The 9543-nt window shown below is 41.9% G+C and overlaps 1 long non-coding RNA gene across 1 annotated transcript; it reads right to left on the bottom strand.

The window, feature by feature from the left end:
• Positions 1–4559: 4559 nt before the first annotated feature.
• On the bottom strand, positions 4560–4963 carry LOC141092799 (uncharacterized). The gene is made up of 3 exons (XR_012232926.1): positions 4847–4963; positions 4684–4755; positions 4560–4597 (listed from the first exon to the last, which is right to left on the bottom strand). It is a non-coding gene; the product is annotated as an uncharacterized lncRNA (long non-coding RNA).
• Between the last annotated feature and the right edge of the window lie 4580 nt (positions 4964–9543).

Genomic DNA, 9543 nt, shown 5'->3' with positions numbered 1-9543 from the left:
GACGGTGCGGAGCCATGTGTGTGCGAGGTGAATGGAGCGTGTGTGTACAAGGTGGACAGAGTGGAGCCGTGTGTGCATAAGGTGGTGTACGGAGTGGAGGTGTGTGTATGAGGTGGGCAGAGCAGAGCCGTGTGTGTACGAGGAGTACGAAGTGGAGCCACGTGTGGACGGGGTGTGTGGAGCAGAGCCATGTGTGTACAAGATCTATGGAGTGGAGCCTTGTGCATATGAGGTGTGCATAGCGGTGCCATGTATGTATGAGTTGTGCATAGCGGAGCCGCAGGTGTACAAGGTGTGCAGAGCGGAGCTGCGTGTGTATGAGGTGTGCGGAGCCATGTGTGTGTGTACGAGGCATGCAAAGCGGAACAGTGTGTATGAGGTGTGTGGAGCCACGCGTATGCGAGGTTGGTGTATGGTGGGCAGCAGTCATACCTCCCAACCGTCCCAGATCCAGTGGGACAGTCCCAATTTTGAGAGTCTGCTCCACTGTCCCAGCCAGGAGCTTACTTTTCCAGCGGACACAGGAGTACATGGTGGAGCCCCAAGAAGCACTTTAAAACTCGCAAGTGACTTTCCACCGGAAGTGACGGAACCATGAAGGCAAAATGACTATAGTTGCCCATAGAATGAATAGTATATACATGATCTCATTTATATGGTACAAATAAGTGGTGCTTATAAGAAAATATTGTTATACCCATACATGCTATTGTGATTAACTTAGGCAAGCGGATGACATATCCTATAGGCAACTATAGTCATTTTGCTATCAGGTCAGATTAATCAGGATCTGAGAGGCTAGTAGTACCATTTTAACAATCCCCCCTTTTTCTGTTTGTTGGTTATAGGGCACTTCCTTCACTGTGGTACCCTTTTGTTTTTGTTTGACTAATTTGGCTTTTTACAATTTTACATAATAAAGGTTAAACTTTAATACCCACCTTTCTACACAGATAATCTATTTTGAGGATTGTTCTATTCCTGCTTAACATGCTAATTAAGGGATATTATTACTGCAGTGATGTATTTTATTTTTTGAGGATACTGTTTTAAATGGGTGTGCAGTCCTGTTAATGTGCAGAGTGACACTGTCGCTTTTTTCTTCATCTGGTGTAGCTAAGAATTTGGGATAAAATTAAGTAATGCATTCTGGAAGTGGTGCTCTAGATAACTGTGTTATTTCCTGCAGAGATGAGCCCTGGCTGGAAGAAGTGACAGCGGTCTGTGCTGGATGAAAGATGAAACCCAAAGATGAAGGACTTCACCTAGAGACGTCACTGGTGAGTTAGTGTGTTACCTGTACACTGACACTATACACTGCATACTATATATATATATACACTTCTGGATTTCTCACCCATTCCCGATTTGGCTTACAAATACTGTGGTAAAATACTGACCAAATACTGAACGTGTGAATGTGGCTTTTGGCTGGTTTCACACATCCTGATATTTCCGATACTGGAAAAAACGGTAGTGGAGATATTCATGTATGTAATACGTGTGGCAACTGTGTGCCGCATCAGTACCACACGGACGGCCACCAGGGAAGAAGCGCTACAGTAAGCACTGGTCCTCGACCAGGGGCGCACCTAAAATGAAGCAAGTTGATCACTTCGCCTCAGGCGGCATTGAGTCCCTGAAGAAGTGTAAAGATCGATGTTTTAAATATATTCCTATTTAAAAGTGTAAGTATTTTACATGTGCATCAGGTTAGGCTGGTAAAGAGTAAACCAGATTTATTTGCACTGATTTTACTACGGGGAGGGGAGAGTGGCATTTTGCAGTTCGTCTCAGGCAGCAGAGAGGCTAGGCTCACCCCTGGTATCGGCTCTGACAGATTCCTTGTATATTTTATAGTTTTCTAGTTTTTTAAGGTTAAAGGTAGACATAAATTCATCTGGTTCAATCTATAACCTAACATGTTGATCCAGAGAAAGGCAAGAACCCCATGAGACAGAAGTTATATGAATATATCCTCCTCAAGTGTCCTACTGATTGAACAGCATTGCAATTATTTTTTTAGGAAATTACTATTGATGCCCGTTGCTGTTGTACTGTTTTTACCTATAATTCAAATAATCTTTTTTAAAGAGAAACAATACTTAATGCACACAAATACAGTATGCAGAATCTCACACTCTAAGGTTTTTCAGCTTGAGGCAAAAATTCATGTAATTCTCATGCTGTGACATACATTCAATCTATTGGAAGCTTGGACAGTGTTTGCTATCAGAAAACCATAATTATGCTGAGATCCATGTCTAAAAATTAGATACAGCTGCTCACCTACTTACATCCAGGCCATTAAGAAACTATATACAATATTATATTAATAAAGAAGGTGCTTAAAATGTGTTGCCTTTAGCAAATGTAAATCCTTTTGCATTCATGTCATTGTGTTTCTACAATCAGATGTTTATCATAGAAAATGTAACATAACATGCCACCACAACCATGGAAATCAATGGTTCATTTGCTCATTGCGCAGACTTTGTAGTGACTTTCCCGTCTAGCCATAAAGGTTATTTAACCCCTTAATGACTTGCGCTTTTTTCGGTTTTGCGTTTTCGTTTTTCGCTCCACTTCTTCCCATAGCTATAACTTTTGTATTTTTCCATCAATATGGCCATGTGAGGGCTTATTTTTTGCAGGACAAGTTGTATTTTTGAAAGGCATCATTGGTTTTACCATGTTGTGTACTTGAAAACGGGAAAAAAATTCCAAGTGTGGTGAAATTGCAAAAAAGTGCAATCCCACAATTGTTTTTTGCTTGGCTTTTTTGCTAGGTTCACTAAATGTTAAAACTGACCTGCCATTATGATTCTCCAAGTCATTACGAGTTCATCGACACCAAACATGTCTAGGTTCTTTTTTATCTAAGTGGTGAAAAAAAATTCCAAAGTTTGCCAAAAAAAAATAATTCGCCACTTTCCAATACCTGTAGCGTCTCCATTTTTTGTGATCTGGGGTTTGGGTGTGGGCTTATTTTTTGCATGCTGAGCTGATGTTTTTAAATGTACCATTTATGTGCAGATGCGATCTTTTGATCGCCCGTTATTACATTTTAATGCAATATCGTGGCAATCAAAAAAACGTAATTCTGGCATTTTGATTTTTTTTCCCACCACGTCGTTTAGCAATCAGGTTAATTCTTTTTTATATTGATAAATAGAGTTATTCTGAACCCAGCCATACCTAATATGTGTATGTGCAATTCTTTTTAATTGTTTTATTTTGAATGGGGTGAAGGGGGGTGATTTAAACTTTTATATTCTTTTTATTTTTTTCATATTTTTTAAAACTTTTTTTAAATTTTGGCATGGTTCAATAGCCTCCATAGGAGGCTAGAAGCTGCCATAGCCGGATCGGCTCTGCTACATATAGGCGATGAGCAGATCGCCTCTATGAAGCAGAATTACTGCATTGCTATGAGCGCCGAACATCGGGTGGCGCTCATAGCAATCCGGCATCAACAACCATAGAGGTCTCCAGGAAACCTCTTGTTGATATGCCAATGCATCGCTGACCCCCGATCACATGACGGGGGTCGGCGATTCGCGTATTTCCGGCCTGGCGGCTGGTACCGCTTGTTAAATGCCGTTGTCAGCATTTGACAGAGGCATTTAACTAGTTAATAGGCGCGGGTGGATCACGATTCCACCTGTGCCTATTGTGGGCACATAATGAAAGAAATTTTTGGCACTCAACTTGTCGCAAAGTGAAGATTTTATTTGCAGTCTCAAATTTAGACGTTTCGGCTTATACAAGCAAGCCTTCATCAGTATGCTGCAAATCAGATACAGGTATAGAATACAAGTCAGATGCTACATAATGTACAATCAATATGGTTCAAACATCAAGTAAATACCAAAATAAATATTCAAAAAAGTGCAATAGTGATGGGAGGGATGGGTTGAGGTATGAGGGATTAGGGAAAAAAAGGCAGAAGTATTGTAACCTACCCAGACTGCTCTCTTGGAAAGATTTGCAATGTATCTAGAGTAAACAGTATATATATGTAAGATAATCGTATCAATTGTGTAGACGAGAAAGCGTAAACTAATCTTAGATTTGTTACTACTCACTTAATATCTAGTCACCACTATATTGATGGTGGGGATAGTGCGATCCTTATTAAAGATTATCCTTGCGTTTATCTTGAAAAGATATAATGAAATAAAATAAAAACAAAGAAAAATGTCCACAATAAAGTGCTGCCATATGGTTGCACCTTGATAAAGTGCTAAGTGTATGTAAGATACCAACCGGCAATAATTTGTGGCTGGACTAGCAGGAAGTAGAGTTGAGCGACTTTGGTCGGATCGGGTTTCGTGAAACCCGAATGAAACAAAATAAGTTTCAGATGAAACTCGTCCGACTAGAGCAAAAAAAGTCGGAGTTTCGTCCGACTTTTATTTCCCATTGACTTGCATTGGGGTCGGGTTTCGGACGAAACTCCGACTTTGTTTTGCTCTAGTCGGACGAGTTTCATCTGAAACTTATTTTGTTTCATTCGGGTTTCACGAAACCCGATCCGACCAAAGTCGCTCAACTCTAGCAGGAAGTAATTCCATAAGAGGTTTAAATAAGAGGTCTGTAGATCAAAACAAAGGATGAGAGGAATTCACTCAATATGCTTCAGAAATACATGATCATCATATCCCATATGTACCCACTCACTTGGTGTTAAGTCTGTTGTCGCTTAGGACTCAATGCTGCATAGGATCAGGTATGTCACTCTGAGTGATGTAGCTGTATGGGACGATATATATAGTGCATGAGGGGTTAAGTCTCCCTGTAAACTATTTACATGTCTGAATGCACGCAGAGGAGATGTGCTTACCGTTAGTGGGTGGCGGCGTAATGTGTCCTGGAAAACGCGGTATCCACCGCTTGTAGCCTGGGTGTACAAGGCCCATGATGTGATTGCTAAATAGGCGGTGGGCGGGACAGCCTCAGAATGACTGGGCCACGTCACCGGAAGTGACGTTGCCGCCCATGTAAACATGAGATCAGGCATAAAGAAACAGAGGGGCGTGTTGTGGGAGGTAACGCTGGACTGCACAGCGATTAACCATGTGTGTAACAGCTTTCATGCTGTCAGGGTTCCTATATTGGGAGGGAGCTTGTAGGAGAAAGAGAAGAGGGAACGCTCATGTATCAATCAGATTGAGTGGACGCTATGTGTGAAAGACATGAACTGTGTATGAAATAATGGTAAATAACTAATAAATTAGTCATTGGGGATGATATGAAAGTGTCACACATGTATTGTACAATGATTAAACCAGTGGTGAAGGGGAATAAATTAAAACTTCCTGTTACAAAGTGAGGAGGGATATATCTATTGATATTATAGAAAAAAAAGGAAAAAGGACACAATTGAATACAGGAATCAAAAGGTAGTCTAGATATGCTGATAAGTAAAAGAATTAGCTTGAAGGAGGCAGGGAGGGAGAGTCCGAGGGAGAAACAAGGACAATCGGTGACAATTGCGTGTAGTTCAAAATCGACGACTCTGTAAAATTAAGAAAATATGTTAGTAATCCTGTAATGATAACATGACTCATTGACAAAAATAATGACCATCTAATTTCTACAAAATTGTGAAGAAGTATAGTCTTAGACCCATCATATGAAAGATAATAAATCATACTCTCTATTGAGACCTCTCGGTGTGAGAGTTTGTAATTCATGTATCCAGAAGGCCTCTCTTCTTTTCAAGAGTTGGATACGATTACCACCCCTCCGAGGAAAGGGTACGTGCTCAATAACACAAAACTTAGCAATCAGGTTAATTCTTTTTTATATTGATAAATAGAGTTATTCTGAACCCAGCCATACCTAATGTGTATGTGCAATTCTTTTTAATTGTTTTATTTTGAATGGGGTGAAGGGGGGTGATTTAAACTTTTAAATTCTTTTTATTTTTTTCATATTTTTTAAAACTTTTTTTACATTTTGGCATGCTTCAATAGCCTCCATAGGAGGCTAGAAGCTGCCATAGCCGGATCGGCTCTGCTACATATAGGCGATGAGCAGATCGCCTCTATGAAGCAGAATTACTGCATTGCTATGAGCGCCGAACATCGGGTGGCGCTCATAGCAATCCGACATCAACAACCATAGAGGTCTCCAGGAAACCTCTTGTTGATATGCCAATGCATCGCTGACCCCCGATCACATGACGGGGGTCGGCGATTCGCGTATTTCCGGCCTGGCGGCTGGTACCGCTTGTTAAATGCCGTTGTCAGCATTTGACAGAGGCATTTAACTAGTTAATAGGCGCGGGTGGATCACGATTCCACCTGTGCCTATTGTGGGCACATGTCAGCTGTTCAAAACAGCTGACATGTCCCGGCTTTGATGCAGGCTCACCGCCGGAGCCCTCATCTGACCTTGGATGTACTATTGCATCCAAGGTCAAAAAGGGGTTAAAGTTGACAACCAATTGAAAATCATAGACATAACATAAGTACCTTAAGCTCTCTTCCCATATGATTCATACATTTGATGTATGCACAAAAACACTCCGAATGTATGTGGTAAGCTAAGGTCTTACGAGTGTAATTTTTCTCATCTGAGAAAATCGGTCCCATTATGCTACTTACGTTCTGATCAAACGCTGATTAGAGTTTGATCAGAGTGTGATTACAGTGTGATTTGATTTTCTCAGATCAGGAGAAGATGGAGAAAAAAAAAATCCCTGTCTTTTCAATTCTGTCAGTATGTGAAATCGGACGGACAGAATGTCATTTGAGTGGGGATCCATTTTTCCACAAACTCATTGACTTGCATGGTCGAGTGTGATCCGAATATTGGATGCAAATCGTGCAAGCTGCAAATTTTCAAGGACAAAAGGGACATTTTTCGAGCAAAAAAACTGACATGTGCATGGCTCCATTTAATAACTTTGGTCCGTGAGTGATCTTATATTTTGTAAGATCACACTCAGACCGAAAATACAGTCATCTGAACAAGCCCTATAAATTCTACTTAACCAAGCCAAAAGAGTTTAATTTTTGCTTCTGTAGGGGTCACATGGCTAGACTGCTCAAGATCAGCTGTGGCAAAGACACCAGAGGGGTACTCGAAAATCATCTGAACTGAAGCACTTGGAGATCAGTGAGGTAATTATGACTACTTTTCTACTTTATCAAAATGAGGAAATAGTTGCAATCAATTGCATTATGGCATGTCAATGTGAAAGACATGAACTGTGAATAGTGTAATGGCTTTTGAAATTTAGGAAAAACACATGGGATGCTTAGCAAAAAATTTGGCAAAAAATGTGAGCCCCTCCACCAACGTCAAGGTAAGCTCATGGATAGGATGGGTCCCTGACCTAATTGCCTAGTGTGAACACTTACCTCTGGCTAATAACTTGGTAAAGCCTATATTTATAGGAAGGTCAGAACCAAATGTGATTGGATGTAATTAAAACCACAGCATGGTGAAGGGTGGAGTGCTCAGTCAGAAAGCTAGCATACAAATAACAGAAAACTGACAACTAGTGTTGAGCGATACCACCCGATATTGAAAAATATCGGATCGGATTGGATCAGCCGATATAAAAAAGTATCGGGTATCGCAGATTCCGATCCCGGAAGTCCCATTCAAGTCAATGGAACAGAAATATCGGAAATAAAAAAAAAACCTTTCTTTCCTTGTAGGTTAATTCTACATGAAGAAAAACAACTAATAATAATGTAGATTGTATTGTGGGAGGTGGTGGAGAAATTAAAGCCATAGAGGTTTATCCCAATCAAATGGAATAGCAGGAATTAAATTTTTTTTTTTAAAGACGTTCGGAGTTACAAAGATATTGACTATGTTAACCTCTTTTATATTTTGTCAGATATGTATGTTTCACTACTTCCATGCTCTTCACCTTCTTTTTTACTTCTCCCACACTTTCTCCTTCATGATCCTCAGCAGCAGCATCTTTTTAATCAACTTCTTCTTCTCCTTATTCATCTTCTTCTTCACCTTCTTCCTATTATTCTTTTTTTGTACATTATTCATATTCTTCTTATTCAACGATTATTCTTCATATTCTACTTCATCTTCTTCCTATTCTTCTTCATCATATTCTTATTTGTGACAGGCATTCCTGTAGTTGTTATCTATAAAAGTTTGAAGATTACACCTTCCGTTCTGCCTGTCACAAAAGATTTACAACAGGATTTGTCCACGTTCAGTTTGGCCTGCAGCAGCAGCCATTTTCCAGGGGCACCACGAGGAGGAACGGACTCACCCCCATACACTGCTTAGTCTTCTTCTGCTTATAATTTAGATAATATTTTTTGCTCTGATTTTTAGTCTTATGCTTAATGTTCTTCTGCTTTTGGTTCTTCTGCTTTTTGTTCTTCTGCTTCTTCGTCTTCTGTCTCTTGTTGTTCTGCATCTTGGTGGTTGTCTTCATGTTCTTTGTCCTCTTGGTCATCATCTTCAGGGTCATCTTTTTGGTCTTCTTCGGTGTGGTCTTCAGGGACGTCGTCTTCAGGATCATCGTCAGGGAGATCCAGAGTGAGAACCAAAGACCATTTCCACAAGCTTTGACTTGGAAAAGTAGCAGAAGGTGAAAGAAGGCTGAGGAACTGCTGAGAACCAGCTGACGGTACTGGAACCCGGATGGGTAGCAGAAGGAACAAGAGCAAATGGAACTAGCGAGGACCAGCTGACGGTGCTGGAACCCGGAGGGGCAGCAGAAGGAACAAGAGCCAATGGCACAACCGTGGACCAGCTGACGGTGCTGGAACGCGGTTACTAAGCAGGAGGTACCTGTGCTGCAAAGCACTACCAAGGACCAGCAGACGTTGCTGGAACTCGGATACCGAGAAGGAGGCACCTAGGCCAAAGGCACTGCCGAGAACCAGCTGACGGTGCTGGAACCCGGATGGGTAGCAGAAGCTGCAAGAGCAAATGAAACTAGCGAGGACCAGCTGACAGTGCTGGAACCCGGAGGGGCAGCAGAAGGAACAAGGGCCAATGGCACAACCGTGGACCAGCTGACGGTGCTGGAACACGGTTACTAAGCAGGAGGTACCTGTGCTGCAAAGCACTACCAAGGACCAGCAGACGTTGCTGGAACTCGGATACCGAGAAGGAGGCACCTAGGCCAAAGGCACTGCCGAGAACCAGCTAATGGTGCTGGAACCCGGATGGGTAGCAGAAGCTGCAAGAGCAAATGAAACTAGCGAGGACCAGCTGACGGTGCTGGAACCCGGAGGGGCAGCAGAAGGAACAAGAGCCAATGACACAACCGTGGACCAGCTGACGGTTCTGGAGCACGGTTACTAAGCAGGAGGTACCTGTGCTACAAAGCACTACCAAGGACCAGCAGACGTTGCTGGAACTCAGATACCGAGAAGGAGGCACCTAGGCCAAAGGCACTGCCGAGAACCAGCTGACGGTGCCGGAACCCGGATGGGTAGCACAAAGTACCCATAATAAACAAAGTTGCAAGGCTGCGAGCAGGACGCAGTTACCGAAACCCACAGTCCAACAGGGGGTGCTTGTCCTATTGGCACTATGGAA

The sequence above is a fragment of the Dendrobates tinctorius genome, unplaced genomic scaffold (assembly GCF_039654945.1).
Source record: "Dendrobates tinctorius isolate UK_male_01 unplaced genomic scaffold, ASM3965494v1 ptg000060l, whole genome shotgun sequence".
Taxonomy (NCBI): Eukaryota; Metazoa; Chordata; class Amphibia; order Anura; family Dendrobatidae; genus Dendrobates; species Dendrobates tinctorius.
Note: the sequence above shows the minus strand (reverse complement) of the source record. Positions and strands in the feature narration are given on the sequence as shown.